At 33.8% G+C, this 24,989-nt stretch overlaps 1 non-coding gene across 1 annotated transcript; it reads left to right on the top strand.

Annotated features, from left to right (window-relative positions):
* Positions 1-3,178: 3,178 nt before the first annotated feature.
* Positions 3,179-3,252, top strand: Trnan-guu. Its single transcript has one exon. It is a non-coding gene; the product is annotated as a tRNA-Asn (tRNA).
* Positions 3,253-24,989: the final 21,737 nt, after the last annotated feature.

Below are 24,989 nucleotides of genomic sequence, written 5' to 3'. Positions count from 1 at the left end.
GGATTAAAGTGATGCTATTTTGTCATATTTGTATTAATACTTGAACCATCTCAGTTAAGACATGGGTTTCCGGACAATACTCCTATTTGAAACAAGTTAATGTAATTTGAAAGTTTTAAACAACCAATGGATATTCTATAAGTTTATTGGTAAAATGTATATTGTTTGAGGTGGGTTTTAATATGAAGCTCAATTATGTTAGATTCTAGATTTTTCTATATGTGTCAAACGGACATGAATGCATCTTTGGGTACAGCTAATCATATTGGATCCGTTGTTTAACGGAATGCCTCTACTTTGGAACATACAATAGAAGACTCTTGTTTGAAATATAAATGGTATAGGTGAGAAAGTGGCCGCCTGGAATGAATGGGTTATGAGGAGAGGCATTTCACACCTCTCGTCGAGTGTGGCAGGCCGTGTAATCAGCAGGCCATTAGCCTCTTGTTCCTCCGACCCCTTCAGACATTCCTCGATACGGTATTCCCTTTTGCTCCGAGCTCATATTCCCTTTCTCTCGTGTATCGATCTCGGCTTTTCGTTCTCGTCTCGCATGAATTCCCCAATGTAAATGTGCCCACCTCCCGTCGGACTAAAATTTTTTCATAGATGTGTCTAAAGTTGCAAACGTTTGAAGGGATTTTTTTTTACCGCTCGGACGATATTGTTGGTACCGAGGCGATTTTGTCTTGTCCCTGGTAGCAAAGATGCGTTTGAATTTAAGATTGACCGCTCGACCGTGATAGTTTTACGTTAATGTCCTCTCAGACGTAACGTATTCCCTTCGTAACGGCCGATACGTTTATTAACGTTGCTCTCGTTTCAAAATTGCTTTATTGAAGGCATGTTATCACAGAAAATTAACATTGGGTTATTGTAAAATCTCTTTGTTGGTCGTTAAGGAATTTTAGCTTTGATCAATGTACAATTTCTAGGAGAACGAAATATCATTTATTGGGTTAATGTTTATTCTACTGACTAATATGATAATTGAGGTTTCAAATTATTGCAAAAGTAATAATGATCTATCCAATATTAATTATTGTCTAATAGTTATTAAATAATATGTAATGATAATCCTTTCAATTAATTATTCTTTCTAAGGTCTTGGTTGAGATAAAAAAAGTCAGTGACACGAGCAGGATTCGAACCCACGACCTTCGGCTAAATACGCCGCTGCTCCACCACTTGAGCTATTGTGACTTCGATCTTCTCGTACACCAACTCTCCATCTCAACCTACAACCGTTCCAATTTTCCCTCTTTTTTTGCCATTTTCAACTCACTTGAACTTTCAACTCACTTTGGCTTTTTTTATCTCAACCAAGACCTTAGAAAGAATAATTAATTGATTGAAAGAAGTAACTTGGTCAATTCACTACGAAAACGTAAATGGATGTAATGATAATGTTGTATAATATTGTCAGATTACATTTTTTTCATGGTTAGAACTTAAAATTAAATAATTCTTCATTGTAGTAAAGGCCTGTGTTAGTAAGATATTTTTAACATTACATAGAAATGAATTTTATGTTTTAAACCTAATGCTATGAGGTGCTAGGCAACTATTACACTTATTAAATTACCATGATATGTTGCACTACATTTAGGTTTTAAATGTAATGACACATATAATTAGCAGTTTTTTATTTATTTGTGTACTCCTGGTTGATTTCATAATTCAGGGATTTCAGGATTCAGGTATACAATTTTTATTTAGAATGTATAAACACGGCAATGTAGCTATGTTTTAATGATCTCTGAATCCTAATTGAACAATGATTTTTATGATTTTTTCCGCCTTCTAAAGACATTGAAAGGAATGAGACCCCATACTAAAATAAAACAATACATGTCAATTCACATAGTGAGTGATATGTTATTTTTAATATATGTAGATATATTTACAAGGTTTCTAAAGAAATAAATACACGTAATAAATTTTTTACATATACTTTGACAATGACTTTTATGGGTCAAATAATTCAACTAACAAATTTACACATTTTGGTTTGTTAGGAAATCCGGAAAAATAATTTACTTAACAGTCCATCCATGTTTTATTTTTACACTTATGTTTAGACATAAGCCATTTGATGTGACCAGCTCTCAAAACTAATTGCAGATCTCCGTTTTGTTGGAGATTTTATTTTGAATTATCCTTTTTTCCACTGGTCATGTCATCCACGAAAGCGGTTGCATTTACCTTTTTAAAGTGGTACTCTCCGAACGAGGTCTCTAAACAACATATCGATGGTGCCTAAAAATTCTGCGGAAAAAATTGTTCACTTCATATTTATAAGGTCATATTCAGAATTTTAGCATCACCATCAGCATGTTTTCGGTCGTATCCGTAGAGGTAGAACGCACTTGTATACATGGTAAATGATCGTAGACAACGAATTCCAATTTATCTTACTAGTGGCTTTGTTCCGGACCCTAATTAGTCGAGAGACCAGGAAATGAACAGCACTTGCAATCCCAGGATTACGGTTTACCACTGCCATTTTCATTCTAGGACGATGTCCGGCGTTGTATGCCACATCACTGTTTTACCAGGTCTTACGTAACAACATCTACTTGTCGGAAAACTAATACCAATATTATGTCTAAATAATAACATACAGTGTAAAGACCAATCAATCCAGATTATCCAGTAAAGACCAATCCAAGACAAATCTTTGGTTGGATTAAATTTTATCTCAAACAATATGGAGACAGCATTTATAAAGAAATAAAGTACGATAAACCGACGAGAACAACAAATGTCAAAATCATAGTATAATTATAATAAGATGTGCAGAGATGTGTATAAATGTATACTAGCTGAACTCAGAAATGAAAAAGTTTAGACAATATAGGATGAGCGTAGATATAAAAGTTCTCTACAATAAGAAAAGTCAAAAAAATGTTATATAGCAAACATACCCAGTTTTATAATTGTATTAGCCATAGTCAGAGAAACCAAACGCACAAAGTTGCTTATTAATTGAAGTTATTACTTTAAGGAAACAATATGTAAAATAATCCATATAGGTTTCGCTAACATAATTGTACATATAAACTATTTCACTTAATTATTCTTTTTATCTATGGTCTTGGTTGAGATGAAAAAGGAAGTGTCATGAGTGGGATTCGAACCCACGATCAGCTCAATATGCCGCTGCTCTAACCACTTCGTCACGATAGCTCAAGTGGTTACAGCAGTGGCGAGTTGAGCCAAAGGTCGTGGGTTCGAATCCCACTCGTGACACTAACTTTTTTATGTCAACTAAGTCCTTCGATAAAAAAAATAATTAATGTGAAACAAAGTTGAGAATTTTATCAAACTATAATAGTACTTGTCACTAGTAAAGCATGTATCAAACTACACTAGTAAAGCAAGTAGTTTATGACAGCACAGCTCAGGATCGGAAATCATTTGGCAAAAAATATTTAAGGTTTAAAGCAGGAAAAAGGAAATCAGCAACAACTAAATATTTTAATTACGAAACTATTTTTTGCTTTAAAAATAAAACCTTTCACAATTGAGGGGTCAGTTTAAGTTCAAACGTACGGAAGGTTTTCCTTCCTGTTAGATGATACAGAAAAGGGCTGGGATGAGATCGAAGGACATCTATAGTGAGCGGCTCCCTTTATATTATTTCTTTTTGACACTTGTTCTGTTCATGTAGTCCTTTTCATCTTCCGACCACGGGAATGACAGACACGGAGTGAAAGGGAGAGAAAAACCTATCAGTCCTGTAAAAACGGACAGGGCTTCATCTCTCCCCACTTCCTTTTGTCATGTTGCCTCTGATATTTGATATTTTATCAGGGCATTAGCTTTTTCTTGTTATGGCAGCCTTTTCCAATGAAAAATAATAGGTTTTATAAGAATATTCATTGACTTGGGCCAAGCAACACAATTCGATATGTACTAACGATCATGGGTAATTAGCAAAATATGAGTGTTTTCTAAACAATTCTTTCTATACAGTAGACTGGCTAAAATAAAATAATCAGGTAAGGAAATTATAAAGTTTAATGTAATTTACAATAGCAATATTTTCTTTTTAGTTGATGAAATTTGATTTATTTACTTTATTCTATCGTATAAATATAAAACATAACAGTGTTCAAATTAATTAACTAATGACTTTGACATATTACGATTAATTTGCTTGATAAATTTGAATAATTTTGATTTTATGTAGAAGTAGCAAACAGCAATAAGTTTATTGAGAGGTTAAATTGATAGAAGAGAAAAATACAATGATAATCAATTTTAAAAGAATAATGAATTTCATATTTTAAAATATAGTTTTTTTGTTGGTTTTTTGTTGGATCTTACCTTCTCTTATCTTATCATTATAAAAATATTAATTTATTTTGAAGATTAATATCTTAACTATAATATAATATCAAATGAAATATAAAAGGTGTGGTCTCAAAGTGACAAAAGAACGAAAGATAAGTCGGAAAATAAATCTATATACTCTACGGATTCAATAAAAAAAGAACATAAAACCATCAAGACAAACATTCACAAAAACAAATTATAATCCAAAGCAGACAAAGAAAATAAATAGATTATTATTTTATTTATGATTATTAGATTATATTTGTTTACGAATGTTTATTTTTATACATATTGATAAACTATCAAAAACAACCACTTCTTTTATTTTGTTTCTCTTCCTTTCGCTTTCTCTCTCACTCTCTCTCTCTCTCTCTCTCACACACACACACACACACATATATATTCTTACCCTTATTTTAATCTTTATATAAATAATATTTTACACATATCACATGTTTTTAATGTGAGAATCCCGTTTGCTCTTAGGATAAAAATAGTTTGTCTGGTTTTGTGAAACCGTTTGTTTATATTTTGTCATGAATGATGTATTGTATTCTATAAAGGAAAGCGATAAAGTTTCCAGTCCAGCTTATATAGTGTTATCCTTTTCATTTTAATTATCGGCTTGTTTCCAAAGAGGCGAAAAAATGACCTCTGCCGTAAGGCCTGGATCTATGAATGTAAAATTAAATTCCTCGCCAGCGGTCGCATATTTCCGTAATGAAAAGGTGAAAAAAGCCCTCCGCTTAAATTGCTTCGGTCCGAATATTTTCGGTTTCGCGACTACCGCAATCTCGGTCGTAAGATAAAATTAATAAAATTGACCGATGCAAATATGTCAATATAATGACACTTCGTAAATCAATTTCTGACAGTGTGGTTGTTCCATGGATTCTTGGCACGAGTGTTGTGGAATCCAGCATTCCAGCGAACGAGGAATCCAGACGATATTGCAGTAGCACTCTCATTCCCAACATTACCCCCTCTCACGGCTCCTTTATTATTTCACCCTTCTTCCTCAGATGTTTTGCCAACAGAGCTCTGGAATTTTTATTAATTGTAATAAATGGCCTTACTTATTTCGTACTGTGAAAACAGAAGAGTAGAAAAAGTAAGCTAGTGTACTGACACATTTAATCAATTTTCCTTTAGATGTACTACTAGTAGTATAAATATGCAGTATTTTGAAGATGAGAGATAGATTTTAAAGAAAGTTTGGTTAAAATAATTAAAGTATGTAGTATTAACTGAAAAATGGAAAATTCATATTTTTTTAATTATAAATGTATTCGATTATCAGCTTATATTGTGTTTGTGAAAAGAAGTGTGTGTGATGACCTTAATTTTCTTATAACCTTCGTAAATGGTTCATGTTAAGTTGAACTGGTTGGTCCTTTTGGCCACTTGCAAGTCCTCTTTCCAAGGGAAGTTGACCGCTTTGATTTTGTTGACCTATGAACTTGGGACACACTCGCTTTAGTGGGCCACTTGGTATGGGCACACATTTTCGTCTTGAGTACACACCGGCGACCCTCTTTAGTTGCCACAAGAAGACAACGATGGCTCCCTTTTCGCCCTTTCCCTTTAAATCGAAACGGATTTATTGGTGAGGTCAAAGCCTATTTAAATTCGCCCAGCTTCCGTTAATATATATGCAAAATATCGGGCATAACAGAAGCAATATAAGAGCCGGAGGAAATTTTAATAACCCCTTCCTCACCCCGACGTCAACTTCAGCCGAAGTAATTTTTAATCACCTGTACTAATGAAAACAGAGATTTCTTCAAAGAGCCCTTTCTTCCCTCTGATCCTTCTTATCCTCCAAGTTTTTCCACCGAACCTTAAAGCATCTTCCAATGCTTAATTCTTACATTAATACATTGCTGACAATGTTGCGCTCAACTCCACTTTGCGATTATTATTTATTTTACCAATTACTAGAATGTGTTATTTTCCCCAGATTTTATGATTACTGAAAAAACGCATAAAATCTCGTCGTAAAATACTGCATTTGCCCTTTATAATTAGGATTAAACTATAGTAAAAATTAATAATTAAGTTAATTATTTAAGATAATAAAAACAGTTGATTAAACCACTTCTTATAACTAAAAAATATCGTATATTTTTGATTATACAAACCGATAAATTTGTGAGCTTGAGCTTGATATGGATGAATATTATTGCATTTTAACTCTGGACTTAAAAATAAAGCATAAAACTGAAGTTAGTTATAAAAGTTCAGTTTAACATCTATATCTTAAAAATAAAACGTTTACTATTCACATTTGTTTATGTATTTATTTTTTCTCAAGTACGTCCGATGGTCAATCCCATATCATGACATTCGAGCCATATTTGTCTTTTAGCTACGATCTTTAATCAATATTACAAATGCATCCTTGTCTCCTATTCCCGCTTGGTTTCTTAGACGATTTTCGCTATTTCGATATATTAATGTTTGGTCTGTGTGATTTCTACGAAGTCAAGTCTCTTTCATAAAGTTATGAGGGGTCAAGTATCGGCGTCGAATCTTTGTTTTTCGGTGCCTTTAGCGCATTTGGTGTTGTCTGCGGTGTAATCAGCGTGTAATTAAAAATAATAAAGATTTATAATACAAAAAGGTAAACTGTTCACAGTCGTTTAATAGATTCGTACAATTTAAAATTTCCAACTCCCAACGATGTATTTTAATTTATCGCAGAACGATTCAATTTAATTGTGAGATTTGTCCGTGTGGTCTGCATGGTTATGAACTTTAAAATCGTTAACGACCAAATTACGCCTGCCTATTTCTGCTGGGTTGGTCTGTTAGACGTTTTCTTCAGACGCAGTTCTTTGTCATTTTCAGTGATTTTGGAGATGTCTAGTGCATTTTATTAAGTTATAAGAAGTGGTTGTCGGCGCACAAATTTGTGTTGGTGTCTTTGATGAATTAAGTATTAAGTTTTCTTTTTTTTTTGGTTTTGATCGTCAGACCTTTTTTTCTTTTTAAGGTTTTGAATAGTGCAAACAGTGCAATGCGAGCTGTTCCAAATTTTTGTATTTAATAGTTTTTTAGTGTTGAGTGTATACGTTTGTCTATATTTCTAAATTTTCAAATATCATAAGTGATCACGATTTTTGTATTTGTTTATGATTTATTTTTTGTAATGTCTGTGCGTTTGATCTTTCTCAATCCCATGTTATGGCGTTTAAGCCGGTCAAGTGGGCTGGTTTTGTCAATGTTTCTGCTCAGTAATATTTTCCCCATTTCATTTGTGGTTTTCACTGCTGTTTTTATTCCTAATTTGTAACATAAATTTTCAGTTTATACGTTTCTTTCTCCGTCTATGTGAATGTCGTCCATTCGATGTCTGTTTTTGTAATATCGTTTTGTATTTGTGTGTGCTTTTCATTTATTATTTTGTTGATCGTGTTTGTGATTTATCCGCTATTGCGTATATGGTTTTTATTGTGTTTAGTCCATTTAAAAGTTTGTATATTTCATTGTCTCTGGTTCTGTTTTTAGTCTATTTTAGTCCATTTGTGTCGGCTTGTGATATGCCGTAGCTGTTTATTTTCTGTTTATGTCGAATTGTATTCTGTCGTTAGTTTTAGTGATTTTTAGGTCCAGCAAATTTATACTATCATTGTTTACTATTTCTACATTGAATTGTATGTTTTAGTGTAGGGAGTGCAGTACTGTCAATATGCTGTGTATGATGTTTTTTTTTATCGTTTGCACGTAGTAAGGGAAGAGTGTCATCAACTTAATTGCTTATGTGATGTTGTGTTTAACAATATTTCGGGGAAATATTCCTCTTCAAAGTGTTGTAAAAGCACATCTCCGAGTATGCCTTTAGTTGGGACATTCATTTTTAGTGCGTTATTCGCTATTATATTTGTTCGAAGAAATTAAAGCAGTTTTGGGTTGTCGATAGATACAAAAAGATACGCTGAGTAGATCGAAACAAAAAACATGAATATAACAGGAATTAGGACTTTAAAACATTAAAGAAGGCAACTAAGTAAAGACCTACGTGGCTTTGGTGTAGTCGTTATGATGTTAATTGTTTTTTGTCCGTTTTTAACAGATGTAATTTAAATGCGCTTTTTAACTATCCTAGTTTTGAACAAAAATTATTTTTGTGGTATATTTATGTAACTACGAATTACATAACTTACAAAGATACAATAGCCCTTAAAGGGCGCCGTATACCATACACCCCGATTAAAACGTCCATAAATATTACTAAGTAATAGATTTGTACGTTTTGTTTCAAGATGTATACCAGTCATTTATCAAAATGCATAGTTTAATCCATGTAAATGACAAAACTGGCTTAACATTTTACATAAATTTTCAAGCATATGAGTGGAGTGGCACAAAATAAGGCGTTTACAACCCCTGGCACCAGTTGTAAACCTGGCGTTCTACGACGCGTCTTTCCTCTCTTCATATTCAGGCGTTAATATTTCTATACGTAGCTACAAAACCTCTATTTTTACGACAGAGCTGGAAGCGTGGCAGTAAAAACCCTTTGTTGCAAGCCTGCTAGCAATTCGGCAACATTTCTTATCATACAGGGCGGTACATTGGGATTTATATGTATATGTAATTTGTGCCGAAATTGTCACGTTGTTAAACAAAGGAATCTTAGCCGGTTTAAAAAAAACTAACTTTTTTATTTATTTGGAAACTTATATTCATACCAGTAACAGAATTGTAATATATAAATTACGATTTATAACACTGGAGATAACGAGACGAACCTTGAGCATTCGGGCAAAAGTCAACAGTTGTCCAATTTTAAACTTTTAAACTCCAATTAGGTTCTATATTGTGTAAACTTTGTTATGTGAGTTGTGTTGTGTCACTCATATCCTACCATGTGACAATGGCGTGTGGATGAGCAATTATTTCGTTTCACAGGATTATGGAACAAATACCAATTCTTTAGAAAAAGTATACGGAAAAAGTATGGACTAAAATCATAGCTGTCTACCACTTTTTGGTATCGATCGAGTTGATAAATTTAAAAAAATCTCTACTAATTGGGATAGACATTAATTGGAAGGTTAGATGTAATTGTACTATATGCTGTGAGGGCCTTTAATCAGTTCTGCAGGGATAAAAATAACGATTATTTGTGAAACGAAGTTTTCTTTCATAATTGTAGTAACAACTTTTAAATCCAGAATTTTTAACAAATTTTTCTTTTTTTAAATAAGCTGGGGAAAGTATATTAAAATTGTATCGAAACGCGTTTTTTTAAACTTAATGTTCTTTGAAACCTTACAACTTTAAAACTGCACAAAAAATATAAAAACCTCGATATTCGTGTTAAGTATCGTTATACTTGCTTGGGCTAATTTACAAAATATATCGCCTTATATGAAGAGTTGAACAATACATCCTATATTAGAAAAAAAACACTGAACATTAAAGTATGCCAGTGAATGTGAAAACTGTACATTGAGCCAGCTTCATACAGTTTTTCGGATAGTATAGACCTTCTATTGTGTATGTTGGGGCTTATTTAATAGAATTTACCCTATAGTGTAAGATCGTCGATGGCGGAATATTATGTACCCCATTGACCCTAACTTATATATGGTCAGTGGAAACGTATTCAGTACTCTATGGGTTTACCGGAGTGAATGGGCTATGTATAGCAAATTAATATAATGAGTATGTTTGGCTTACAATTTGCATGTGTTAGAAGCTGAAATTGCCTATTTATCGACGGTTAAGGATTAACTTCGTAGAACGGGTTTAATGATTTCAAGAAAACTTAATTACCTAGTTCCAATTTACATCATTACATTATCCTTGATGAATTGGCAAATCATAAATAACCATTGTTTATTGAAAATAAGAAAACTTTATTTAATATAGACCTGTTTTGTTTAAAAAATAAAAAAATCTACGTCCAACATTTAGTGATTTTGTAATTTGGTCGTTACCGGTGTGCTTATCCTTGTTCTGTTTGTCTGTCAGACGAGTATCGGAATTTCCATTTATTCAGTTTTGGGGTCTTTGCGATTTCTGTTTCTTTTATAAGGTCATGAGGTGTGAGGTTCGTGTAATGGTTCCGTTCATTATGTCTGAGTTTTTTAATTTTTTATCTAAGCTATAAGGTTTTTAATTTTGTTCTAGCTGTTCTCTGTGATCGTGGATCTTTTCCTTTTAATTATAGTAGTGGTAATGATGATAATTGGTGTGTTTATGAGGTTTTAGTGTTAAATTTGTAATGTTTTCCGAGTCAGAGTTTTCGAGTGTGTACATTTTCAACTTTTTTGTATGATTTTTTGAGGTAAGTTGCACAATTTGAGTTTCATTGCCCCTAAACGATCTTACGTGTACTTCGTATCCGCCTTTTGTTTTTCGTCCTGTTTGTCCAATGTATTTGTCTCCGCATTCGCATGTCGTTTTGGTCAAGTGGATTGGTTTAGTCAAATTCTGTGATAGTAGTTACCCGATTATATCCCTGGTCTTCACACTGATGTTTTAACTGCTAATTTATGTAATATATTCATTGTTTGCAGTTTTTTTTAGCAGAATGTTGACCGTTTTGTGTGTTTTATGCGTGCGTCGTTTTGTTTACTATTTTGTTTTATCGTGTTTTTGTTCGAGACATTGTGTGCTACGGTTATAATTGTTTTTAGTACGTTTTCGTAGTTCTCTTTAGTTCTAAAAAACCTTTTTGGTACTGGCATTTCTAGTCAGCTGGGTTGGTTTGAGTCGGCTTCTGTGCTGTTACTCGCTGTTGGTTTTCGCTGTATTTTTATTACTATTTTATTAATCTTAAATTTATTGTATATCCCTAACCATAAACTTTTATAACTAAATTGGGCATTATCATCGGAAACTATGTAACTTATTTTACAAATACAAAATATTAAAATAAGAAATTTAAGAAAACCTGCAAAGAAGGTTATAGAAAAATTAATATTATAATTTATAACGGTTTCACATTCGACAAATCTTAGATTTTTTGTATCCAGTAGGAATGTAACTTACACAAAAACAATAGCTATACTAATACATAACAAGTATTATTGTTGCTTGCACGATGTACAATAATGAAGTGTAGTGCTTCGATGTCGTAAACGCGATAAACAGAGTATGAAGATTCTTACAGCTCAAATAATAGCTACAAATGAAGTCATGAACCTGGCGTCTCCAATGCATACAGACAATGCTATCAATATTGTGATAACAAGTTTACCAAGGCGTAAATTCCGTTCCTCATCTAACTAACTTGTCGCGAAGGAGTTTATCTACGTTGGGTGTAGATGTTGGGTAAACAGCTTTGATAAACTTCGTCCTTGGAGTTTAGTTTATTCATCCAAACTTATTAATAACAAAACGCTAGAAAAACACGTATGTGAATTTTAAAATACAATTCAACCCGATGTTTTTACAGTTGATGAAAGCTCAGAAAAGTTCCAGAAATAATAATCAGTTATTAGGATTTACTGGATTTCAAATAATATGAACAATTATTTTTAAACAATTTTACACATTTGTACGCACACACGACACACTGAAGCTTTTTAACATCTCATTCTGAAGAACAACTTACGAAACATTACGAGTTAGTGCCAATCTGGGGTAAAGTTTTTTAACTATCTGATTATATGTATTTACTGTTTGTAAATATCAATCATACAAGAGTAAAATAAAATTAATTAACTTCATTAAAAAATTAGGAAAATACAAACTTTAAAGACAATCAAAGTTACGCGATGGACTTAGATTCTTATTTTGTCTATAGTTAACATGGATTGGTGTTTGTTGTTTAACAATGAATATATATCATTTCAATTATATTTTAAAGGAAAACAAATGTTAGAAAAGAACAAGGTTTGAACTGAAGAAAAGTTATTGTTTTTGCCTTTTTTGTCCATTAGACGTATATTCTACAAAATAATTCTACGTCAGTACGTGAAAACATTGATCAAAATTTAATTTATTTCAAAACAAAAATTCCTAAAAGAAAAGCAATTTGAAAGTGTAATACAAAAGTAGTTAAACCAGTTATGAGGGAAGATAAAGCTGTTTCGCTCATTAAATTTTCAGCTTTGGGGCAGGCAATCAAACTCTAATTAACATATTATGCATAGTCCTCTATGACATTAATCTACATCGGTTTGATTCAATCTTTCACTTACCAGGGTTTTGTGAGTAAGGCCAATTCTAAACAGCGAAATAGTGTATTAGTGTTTGTTGTTTGTTATCTGCAGGAATTTCGAAGATTATTAAAATTTTATATTTTATAAAACTCGGCACTCTCGACACGAAACGCAAGAATGGCACAATTACACAGAAGACAATCACTTTGAGCCCTGAAGATGATCTCAATAAAGATCGAAACGTTGGGCCGATAAAGAATATGATTTCTGAAACCTACATCACACCAGACCGCATCTCACGATTTCTAAATACATTTTATAAAACCGTAAACTTCTATATTTTGATTGTTTTTAGTAATATTTGCGTTATGTATCTGTTTTTTTATTGTGATAATATTAATTAATTATTTTTATATAAATAAAACATTTTTAGCTCATTTATGTGAAAATATATATAGCAAATTTAAACTTGTGTGTGTGTCTTTTGTCTCCTCATCACTAAACGTTGTAAGATAATATATAGTTTGGCTCGATCTTCTGCGATTTATTGATTTTTCAGTTAATTACGATTTACATTCGCAGTCACATCATCCTAAGGGAAAGTTGTGTTTGGGATAATGAATTTAAATATTAGCTGACGTGAAATTACTATTAGTTAATTTTTTCGTATTGAGGAGATTGAAGGCGACGAACTACTTTTCGATGAAAATAACCAAAATAATATGTCTGCTTGAACTCAAAAACAAAGAAGTACTGTATGAAATACTGATTGCTGCCCATCTCCGTGAGGAAAACAAAACGTTTTCCTGTTTTTTCGTCTTTCTGAAAGCAGTTTGAGTTTGTGCTAGGATTAACCAAATACGATATCAACAAAGACTCATACAACCACCATCTATAATTCCTATAATACCCGATGAATATCTAGCTATTAGGTAAGTAACTATTGTTATAAACTTAAACTTTCATAGTCGGTTGTCATTTTGAAATCTTAAAAATATTCAATAAAAACAAGGATAGTAAAATGCCATGTATATAAAACAAATATTGGACGATCATAATATAGACTTTTCTTAAATACAATTAAATTGTGGGGAGATTTCACATCATTCTTCTGTCTAGGTATGAAATTGGTGTAAACTAAAATAATTCCTGTTGTAGAGTAAGGCTTACTGTCCAACACCCGTTGGGTGTCCGGGACGACAGGTGAAACCTTTCTTCAGTACTGTTTCCAAGCCATGTTAAAACTAGTTAAAAAGTCATGGGCTATGCCGGGATTCGAACCCAGGAGCAACGTGGCATATAGAGTCGGAAGTGCTGTCTCTGAATAATCCTATGTATCTGACAAATATTAATGGAAAGCAACTTCTTTTTTTAGTAAGTCTGTTTTTTCAATGCTCGCTGGGTATATTTGTTTGGAAGGATGGGGTGCGCCGAGTTTTGGATGTCTTAGCGGAAACCCACAATACGACTTTGTATTTCCAATGTGGTCATTGATGCTGACCTAGTCTCGTGTTGGGAATGCATGTCACTCTGCCTGTCCAGATATGGTCAGTAAATATACGACTTGAGGGCAATGTCGGTAGCACCTTGTTGTGAATGTACAAACTTTTTTTTTCTCTAATTATATATGCATACTATGTAATTTTTCTTTATTCTGACTTTTCCTCTACTTTTGCACCACTCTTTGATAAACTCAAACTGTTCTTACTGAATGTTGCTTGGATAAAATTTTGGTTAAATGATAGCATTGTGGGGTCATCGCATAGGTGATGGTGTTGTTGTATGAAATAAAGTGGAGAGTGAAACAGAAATGGAGTACAGGATGGGTCGAGGAATATTCCCCTGCGAGACGGCGGTAAGTATTAGCCTGATATCATAGTATTCCGAGCCGCACCTCACTCTGAAAGCCCTCTGTCATATAATTCCAGGATATTGAATAAGTAGTGAGTACAAAGAGTTTAAATTTATAAAGAAAAGGTTCTAGTTCTTCCCAAAAGTCAGGGTCATATTCACGAATCACCTCATCAAGGCCATATCTAATTTCGTTTAGGTAACTACATTGTTAAGGTAACAAATATTTTTGCCTTCGGCCACAATGCAAACATTTGGTCTCAATTACACATGAATTTTTGAAGCAGGCATCGGGAAACGTTTGTTGACTTGGTGTAAAATCGTTGAGCCATCAAATTTCAAGAGTTGCGTAAAATTTAATTTTCGCCTTTTTACTCCTTCACCTCCTGTGCGGTGTGGAGATATTTCTTGATTATGTTTGTTCGAAGTGTGTAAAACTTAATTGGAAATGGAGGTTGTATAGGAGACGTAATTAAAAGTTCACTTAAGATAAACTTGGGGCTGCTTGGGGTAATATTAATGCCCCGAGGGAACAGTACGTTAAATGGAACAATCGGTCAACTGTTCGTGCATTGTTCCTATTTCAATTGAGACAACCTTATTAGCTATTCTCGATCCTGTAGGCAACCTGATTAACTTTATAACTGAGTGGTTATTACTATTAATATTTTTATTCGTCAGCAGGAGTCACAATTTTCTCACGACGAGAGGCATTGAAACAAAATGTTTGTTTATTAACATCCGAGATATTGAAAAACCACGTTTGTCAGACATCCTCTTCGAAAAATCGATTAACAGCAGAAACCCCTCCTCAAACTCTGCTCGTTAATCAAATGTACACAAGGATCATTTACTTTTGTAAATTTAATCTGAGTTAATTATTAACAATATAATAAATTTTAATAAATTCACCGTCCTGAATACTGTCGAATTTGATATTTTCAAACAACCCTCAATTAGATAAATTGAAAGTGAATCCGTTGTATCAGCGTATACCGCTCATTTAATGCTTTAACATTAATTGCATTTCAATCTACCACACGCTGAATAATCTCTGTTTACTTTTGCACAGTTTGATGCAAGTATATATNTTACGTCTTTGCGACGATTGGGACGGATTTAGAAATCCGCCTCTCATCGATCTTGCAAGCCGTCTGGTGGTTTAATTGTCCACGAAAATTTACATTTCATTTGTCTTTATTTTATCATGAAAAAGAATAATCGCAATAGCATATAGCACATGCCGTTATGTGACGTGTTTGTTCTTTCAGGAACTATGTAGTTTAGGTTGAGACCGTAAAATAGTTTCTAGATTATCTTGAAATTTGTTCGTGGTTGTTTATAGGCAACAGTTCGTTTTTAAACATTTGGGTTTTAAATTATTGACAATGATAACCTATATCATCAAATAATGCAACACAAATATTCATAAATAGGCGTTGTTGTAGTACTATATACATAATCATCATAAAAAGCTAAAAGAAAGTTTTATAAGTTTTAGTTTAGCTTTTAGCTTATAGCTTATAGCTTTTAAGTGTATCCTGATAGGACTGTGAGTTAAGGTGAACTTCAAGCTTTCAAGACTTGCCACCGCGTGTTCTGGTACGTATGACTCAAAAACCAAACAAGGCACTGGAGCTGTTGGAGATGGAGCGATTGAGAGTTAGGATAGATAAAATATATCGAACTTGAGTCAGAGCACTGACCTCATGTGAGGTATAGCATGGGACTGCTTGAATGCACTGGGGGAAACAGGAGAAACAAACTATCTTTGGTCTCTGTCCCAGCTGTTGACAAGCTAAATACTTCCCTGAAAACATCCCGCCAAAAATTGCTACTGACATCCTACTTCAAAACTCTCTATCATTGCAAGTCGTTTAAGTTCAAACTATAGTAGTTAACAGAAAACAGCTTCTGTTTTGCCAAATAATAATTTACCTTACACTCTTTTAAATAAACTGTTGAATTAATTTACAAAACGGTGGCATGCTTATCTGAAGAATAAAAGGAAAGAAAGGAGGGACTCAGACTATATAAAACTCAGGCCAATTGTCCAACGTTTAATACAAACTATTAAAACGTCGGTGAAATTGGGCCAGGGTAAAAAATGTACCAAGAGAGAGAGAGAGAGAGAGAGAGAGAGAGAGAGAGAGAGTGGGAGAGGGAGTGAGTGAGGCCGAGGGAATGAGTATGAGGAAGGTTGACAAAGATAAAGAGCAAACAAATAAGTAGTACTAAAATCGATTTCGTTGAGAAGATATTTTATATTTTTTGCAGTCGAAAAAGAGTTTTCGGGAAGCGTTGTAATAGAGAGATAATATGCAAATTGTTTTTCTAAATACACCTTTTCTCCTCAATATCCCCTTCCTCTCTTGCGATCCTGTGCAAAATCGTTCCCTATTCCAATCTCTCTCATTTATCTTGAGCATTCTCTTATTCGCTCTGTCAAATTCGCTGTCTTCTTCTATGACCTTTATCTCTGCCCATTCATCCTTCTCCCCTTCGAGCCCTTCGGGATTTCAGCTTAATGAAATTATCATTAGACATAATTTTTTTAAGCTATGTGTCATATTTTGCCTAGAGGAAATTAACAATAAATTCTTTCAATTGGAATTAATTTATTTCTATTATATTTAACGTAGTTTATGTGTTTATGTTCGGTGTTAATTTCGAGCCCCCCACGCAGAAAAAAGGTTTCTCAGACAGAAATTTGTCAGAGACTCAGGTTTCTCAGGTTTGAATTCGATTAATCGATTCGCAACGCTTTCGCCCTGCGCCACGGTCATGATTTCCTGACTTTTCCTTCGGTTTTGCTCACCCTTGTCTTTTCATCTCTTCCTATAAACCGCTTCACCCTCTGCGATATTCGAGTACCAGCCCTGGAAACCATTGTTCTGCTCCCTTTATTTCTAAATTAATATTTATACAGTCCGCTACATACATTTAATGGTCCTCCGGTCAAGGATGACCACTCAATAACAGCCTAAAATCAAAATTATCGGTTTACACCCCCCCCCCCCCCCACATGAAAGGATTGTTGCCCCTTGTGTTCTGGACCGTGCAACCTATATCGGTCCCATAGTTTGTTATCTAAAATGTCAAAGAACGTTGGAAACTGTGAAGGAACTCAGAAAATGCTTTAATTGTTTTAATTTAACATTTAATTTTTTTTAACAAGTTTTCAATGATTCTTTTAATTTCCATGTCGATACGTAAGTTAAGTAGGCCATGGTCTTAGTTAGTTAAAACAGTTTAAGCTAAAAGTTTTCATAATTCGCAATTTGGTTCGTTTTAGAAAACATTAACACCGCAAAAATAATCTTTTCATGAGAGTTTTTAATGTAACCATTTAAGCTAACTTAATAGCTTAATGTAATACTCAATGGATTGAAAATCATATTACTCTTTTCATGTCATATTTATAGTTAAAAATTTGCGATACATGCCACAATAATGTTTTATTTTGATACTAGATTTTAACCCGCAACTTAATGTACCTTTCTAACGAGATGCAGAATGCTTGTTTGGCTTTTTAATATAATGTCTCGCTTCTCAAATTCTTCTCATCCTCAGTTCACTTCGGACTATACATGCTAAAAATTTGTTCATATAATTCCCTTAGGGATGGAAATTCAAAAAATCTTTTTTAGCGATTATATATGTCATTATAGGAATGCACTGTCGTAATTTCAGCCCTTCATAGAAATATGGTGTAGAGATGAGTAATTTAAATATGATATTTTTTGTTTACTCTCGGGGTGGTATTACAAGTTTTTAGTGTGTACGTTTAATAATTATGTTTTACATGTAAATTAAATTTTTTGGTATAATATAACATAATAATTGTATATATAATATAATAAACGAAAACTGCATGTTTTATATTAGTAGTAAACACACAAGCTTTTAATAAAGCAACTTAATTAATAAGAAGATAATGAGAAGAAATATCCATTTCTGTGAGTGTTTGGTCACGCTGTTAATTTCGAGGGGCCCGTCCGGAAAAAATAAACGTTTTGAAAATTTCCCAGCGCACCTTCTGAATAAGTTTAAGGGAAAGCCGATCGCTCACCTATTTTCAGTTGGTAAAACCAATTTTCTGAATTTTCCTTCAGTTTTCCTCTCATTTGTCTTTTCGTATTTTCCTGTTCGGCTGTGCTTTACCCTCCTTTATTCCTATAACCACAGGAGTGCCAGTCAGGGATCCCGAAACGTAGATGAATCTCTGTTTGTATCGAATCGCCGAACCTGAGTGAGTTAACCTTATTTCCTTTGATTATTTAACCCCTTTTTGTCACCGCTTTAATTCTCCCATTTAATTTTAATTTACTGTTTACGCAGTCCTCTACATTATGAAACAGATTCATAATTTCATAATCAATTTGCTCATGACATATTTGACAATAAAACCGGGAATAAATATATTTTAAAGCCAGGTTGGTATATTTCTTACCTGGAAAGGTATGAAAATGGTTAAAAAGTTGCTACCGGTTTCTCCACGGGCCGTAGACAAACCTGTACCCCGCGTACGTGGACTCAGTGGAGCTTTATTTTAGTGGTCAGTTCGCCCCCAAAGAATAAAAAGATAACCCAGAACCGCACTGTTTTTCTTTCTGGAAAGCAGTGAACCTCTGGGTGAAATAAAACACACAACAAGAAAATGGCAGACCTCTGTTTTTCGAAAAAATGGAAAACAAAAAGGAAATAAAACAAGTTCTCTTTTACAGCAATAAAAGAGAAAATGAAACGGTCAGAAAACAAAATTGCATAAAATAAAATAAAAGTTGGAACTTTTTCTCCAACTCGTCCACACCGACGCGTTCAAGGCCCAGCTTCGTCTGTGTCCGGGTGAATCTGGTCACCCCAGTGGAAAAAATCCCTTTATTTTATACTTATATCACAATTTATACATGTTTGCCAACGTGGAATGAGCGCTTTTATTCTGCTGGAAAAAATATTTATTTCAACTCAGAATAAAGTCTTGGAAGGCGTTTAAAGCTTCACATTTTTCAAAAATTTCAAATTTTATCCCTCAAGAAGTGATACTAATGCCTAAAAAACTAGAAGTCTGCAGGCGAGAGGTCGGGTGAATATGGAGGGTGCGGTAATGTTTCATATCTTAAGTCCTTAAGTTGGATAACACGGTTGGCATTGCTGTGCCCTGGCGTTATCGTGAAGAAGCATCGGCCCCTTACGGTTCACCAATGCTGGACAAAGACGATGCTGTTTCCCGTGCATGTTGTCAATTTCTTGGCAATATTTCTCTTCTGTGATAATTAAACCATAATTCAGGAAATTATTGTGAACAAGCCCGGTAGTACACGACCAGACTGCCGCCATAACCTTTTTTGGGTGCATATTTGGTTGCGGGAAGTGTTTTGGCGCATCATCCTTGTTCAACCAATGACCTGTACGCATCCTGTAATCGTACAGAATCCCATCGCAAGTGATGAATCGATCGAGAAATGGATCATTTTGGTGTCGCAACAGAAGAGACGTGAAAATTTCAAAGCGTCGCCTTCTTTGGGCTTCGGTAAGTTAGTGTGATACCCACTTTCAAGATTCTTTACTTGTTGATAGGTTACTATGCTCTTCCCCAATTTCCCGTGTTGCCTTACGTGAATGTTCTTGAATCAACGTTTGGAGTTGGTCATCGTCCACAACTGAACCGACCTTCCCTTTGAAATCTCCAAGACGAAACCTCTGAATAATTGCTGCACCGTGCAATCGCTAATGCTTCCCTCCCCTCAAACTGTACAAACATACGATTTGGGCCGTACTTCGTCCAATTTGACGAAAATCTATTGTGGACATATTTAATTTAGCTGGTCCTCACTCTTCTAAAATTTTATATAAACTAAAACAGTTTGTATAAAAAAGATAACAGTTAAAAGTATTTATTATAATCCATAAATTAGATTTGTGGATTTAGCTTTGTTTACTAGACAAGCACCTGCGAAGATAAAACAAATTTTCAAAATCTGCATTAATTTTCCACCGACCCAATTAATTTTTTTTTTGTTAAATCAATAAAATGACTCTTTAATTAATTGGACGAAATTTAAGTAGTTCATGATTTAAAACGAAAGGTCATTTGTTCCAATACCATCTCAATTACTTTTTAATCATTTTTAAAAAATTGTAACTCATTTTCGTATCGACCATCCAGCTGGTAGAACGAGCGCGATTTAGATATGCCTGGCGGAGTTTGTTGAAAATGAGATCGCTACAGCAATAGCTTACTCTTGCAGAAAATTAATTGGGTGAGTCATCATGATAGAGTTGTGTACGTAATTTTTAAAAGAATCCATTATTTATCCCCCTATTTTTGCCTCCTCCAATAAGTCATCTTGAAGAATGCCTTGTTTGAAAAGCGTGTTTAATATGATCATGACATTCATTTTCAATTAACTCCATAAGAGTTAAAGTTTGACAAAAAGAAAATTATATANATTATATACACACACACGCGCGCGGGTGTGTGTGTGAAACTTTTTAAAGATTCAAAACTATATTAATATTTTCATCATTAATTAAAATAATCAATATAATATTGGTACACTTTCATAATTATGGTTTTGTTATGCATGCTCAAGTCTAATAGCAATCATTCAAACTTTAATTTTCTACTCAGCGTTTTTCTGGCTTCTGGCTTCTCCATTCGAAAAGAAGGGCATTAGAGTAAATGGCTAGGGTACATATTGAAAATTGGAAAATTATACCGTGACAATGTCTAATCATTTCTCACTTACCAGCACGCTATCTAACTCCTCAATAATTTTTTCCTAATTATTATGGATTGATTATCACGAATTTCAACCCTTTTTCGTAATGGAATCCCAGTGCGCTAAATGTTTCTTAATATCTTCTGCACCCTGTGTTTCGCTATGTTTGTATTCAACTTTTCCATTGTTCTCCGTTTTTGTAATAAACCCATCGTTCGAATATTTGCGTGAAAATGAATAAATAAACATTGGATGGAGTTACTTCAGGTTGTAATCTTTTATTAAGGAATTCGAACTCCATTTCTAAGGGACGAAATGTTTCCCTCATGGAGTATTTATTTGAATGCAAACCCTTTTGTGTTGTGCAGATTTAGGAAGAACATTCTTCCTCGAGCCAATACCATTTCCCTCCCTTTTCCCTACATTTAAGGGGGATAAAACCCTGGGGCTTACCCATACAAGTCTCCCGCTCGCAAGGGTTTATAACATAATAGCTACTCCTGTATTTTTTATATTTTAATGTCCATCTTAAACAGAAGAAAGAAAGAGATCGCACCGATCTTTGAAATGAAACCCTAATAGGGTTTAACACTTCATTATGTTTTAAGTAGTGTATTTATACATGTTTCTTTTGTCCACAGATGTTCGCCTGACGGTGATTACGGTTACTTGAAAATAGTGGTAAGTAAATTAATTAATAATAATATTAACTACTGTTTCGTTCAATTAAAACTACAATATAAATATTATTATTCATAACATATTTTCGCTTTATACACATTTCGTACTTATTTAAAATTAATTATAAACAATGTATACCAAGATAAACACAATTTTTTGTTCAATGATGCCCAAACAATTATTTTTTACTTTACAAATGACTTTTTCGATTGGTACAACGAAATAAAAATTCTGATATTGCTTCAATGTAATTCAAATAGACGCAAAACTTTAACTTTCCTTCCCAGTTATCAGCCACTCTATCAATATTGTGATCATTTTCAACGTTTTGATTCAAAAACATCACAAACTCTTGGTTTGTTAAAGAAATATTTAATTTAAGGCAAAAAGAGGGAAAAATGGAACGGTTGCAGGTTGAGATGGAGAGTTGGGTCCGAGAAAATCGAAGTCAAGATAGCTCAAGTGGTAGAGTAGCGGCGTATTTAGCCGAAGTTCGTGGGTTCGAATCCCGCTCGTGATAATGACTTTTTTATCTCAACCAAGATCTTATATAGACGTTAGAAGAAAATTATCAGTGAAAAGTTGCTACTGTGTTACTGCTTTACTTACTTTTGTACAATAGTTCATCATTTTGATTTCTTTTGTAATCTATTTTTTATTATTTCTTCATTTAATCTTATATTTTAATTTCCATTATTATATTTATAACTAAACGAAATATATATTTCCTTAAAAAGAAGAACTATACGTATGTATTTTTCTCGTTATATTAATTGCGTCGAATATACTTATTTTAATGTAAAACGAATTAAATGAGATCAGAAATTCATAAGTTTAATCAAAATTATGTAATTTGGCCCAAAGAAAATTTTCAAAAACGCCAGAAAATTAATAAAAACTTGTTAGAAAAAATTATTTGTTAAATTTTAATGGTTCTAACTTCAAAATAAATAACAAAATACTAGTGTCATTGAGATTGTATAATTTACAACATTTTAAAATTGAAAAAGGTTTAAAAAAAATTATTGAATTATAGAAAGATAAGTCTATCCGAATAGGTAATTTTTTACAGGAATGAAGTATATTTGATTACCGAAGCATGGAATAATATGTTGGACCAAAGCGGATAATACCTAAACGATTCGGAGATTTAAGTGGGAAACGGACAAGATTCCAATTTAGAAGAGTTATGAGATCATTTATCATTGTAAATTAAGGGATTTCTATCCTTTAAATACTAAGATAACTCTCGATCTAATTTCTTGCCAGAAAAACTAAAAAATCCAATATTTTAGTGAAATATTGCTAAAAGGCAAGAGACCGGCCCTTCAACCGAGGTGAGATCAAAAGCGCTCCACTTACCTTTACGCCTCGGGAGTTATGGCGGGATCCTGTTGTTTTATTTATTTTCAAGTGTACATTTATAACAGGGTCCTGAATGATAGGAAGGACTTATTTATCTTGCCTGTCCTTCAGGACAGCGTCACGGCCTTGAATAATGGATAGGACCACCCTGCATATCAGCGACATAACGCCCCACCGTTCTGACACTGCAAACTGGAATACCTTACATCCTGAGTTATACTCGTCCTTTCAAAAAACCACTTATCTATTGCAAACGCAATCTGCAGACAAACGGATCATGGCTGTTTTTAACGTTTATACATTTCCTTGAAATAAAATTGGGTTTACTCTAGCGAAGCTCTTTGTCTCTTTACTTGCTTTACTACCAAGCATATGTTTACGTGTTTTATCATGCTCAATCTTTTATATGACGAACGTAAAACCATTCAACCATACACACTTTATCTCATTTTCACTTTTTTCCTTTATCTATTGGCCGTCTTTCCTTTGAGAAAGACTAGTGCAAATATTTTTCATAAGATTCAATTAATTAAGGTATTAGTTGAGTAAAAAAAGCCAGTGTCACTAGCGGGATTCGAACCCACGACCTTTGGCTTGATACGCCGCTACTCTACCACTTGAGCTATCGTGACTTCGATCCTATCGGGGGGGGGTTCACGATAGCTTATTTAGATTAATGCTAATTGCTTAGATTAATTGGTCAAGCGGACCACGAAAAATAGTGAATTTTTCATAAGCTTCATATTAATCACAAAAATATCAAATAAAAGTAATGTAGTTTTGGACTACACTTATAAAATTACATATTTCAAATATGTACGTATTTTTTTTCGCTTTGTCTCAACACTCTGAGGTTGAAGATTAGGTGAAACGAGACATCGCTGGCACATAGTGATCTCAAAGCCATCGTCGTTCAAAGCGACGTGGCGGGTTGTTGGGATGGGTAAGTGATGTCGGGTATGTGTTGGGCATGGGGGATAGGATGGATGGAACGTGGCGTAGAAATTTTGGAGTGGGATCAGATCAGTTCGTTATAAAACTATTGTTGAGGTCGTTGTGGATGTGAGTTTAGTGATGTAGTAAGGAGTTTTGACAGTTTGTCTGAGTGGTTAAAACCCCTATGACTGGAAGAAAGTTGGATGCGCTGGATACTGGACAGCTTGGCTGAACATCTTAGTTTTACCCCGTGTGCCCAATGTGGTCCCAGTAATGTCTTGTGAAGAGTACATAGTTCAGTTTTGACGTTGAAAACAGATTTGGGTCAAGAGTCTTTTAGCTATCCACGTATTCCGTTTGGATGATATTAAATCTTTTGTCGGTCTGCTGTCTATATAAGTATCTGTCCTAAGTATCTGATTTGAGTAGAAGTGGAAAATTGTTATTTTTTGTACTGTTTTAAAGCACAATGTGTACATGGAGGACTTTTGATTGGAAGGATTGGATGCGCTGAATATTACATGTCTTGGCCACCGCACAGTTCCACTTGGTATGTCCCAAGTAGTCGCAGTATCGTCTATAAAGGGTTTTTACGGTAAAAACAAATTTGAGTCGTAGTAGTTTTCGTACTTATCTATGTAGACTGTTAAGTTGATGTCTCTACATATATAAGGAATCGAAAGTCTGCTGCATAAGTATCTGACTTGGAGTGGAAGTTCTTCACAGTCGATGTACAGTGGAGGCACGTCTGTACTATTCCTCATTCAGTCTTTTCCTCCACTTTATGACCAGTCTCTGGTAATCTCAAGGGTTCTAAAGATGTTGCTGACTATTCATATAGGATTAGGATTAGAAATCAGAATTGTGGTATATATATCAATAGAAATGATAATGGGTTTTGGATGTATAGGAAATTCAGTTGTGTAAATGAAGTAGAGGATGAGATAAAACATGGTCCCTTATGGGAGGC

Source organism: Cimex lectularius, unplaced genomic scaffold, assembly GCF_000648675.2.
Source record: "Cimex lectularius strain Harlan isolate CLEC.00 unplaced genomic scaffold, Clec_2.1 scaffold48, whole genome shotgun sequence".
NCBI classification, from domain to species: Eukaryota; Metazoa; Arthropoda; class Insecta; order Hemiptera; family Cimicidae; genus Cimex; species Cimex lectularius.
This window is presented reverse-complemented; position numbering and strand designations above follow the sequence as displayed.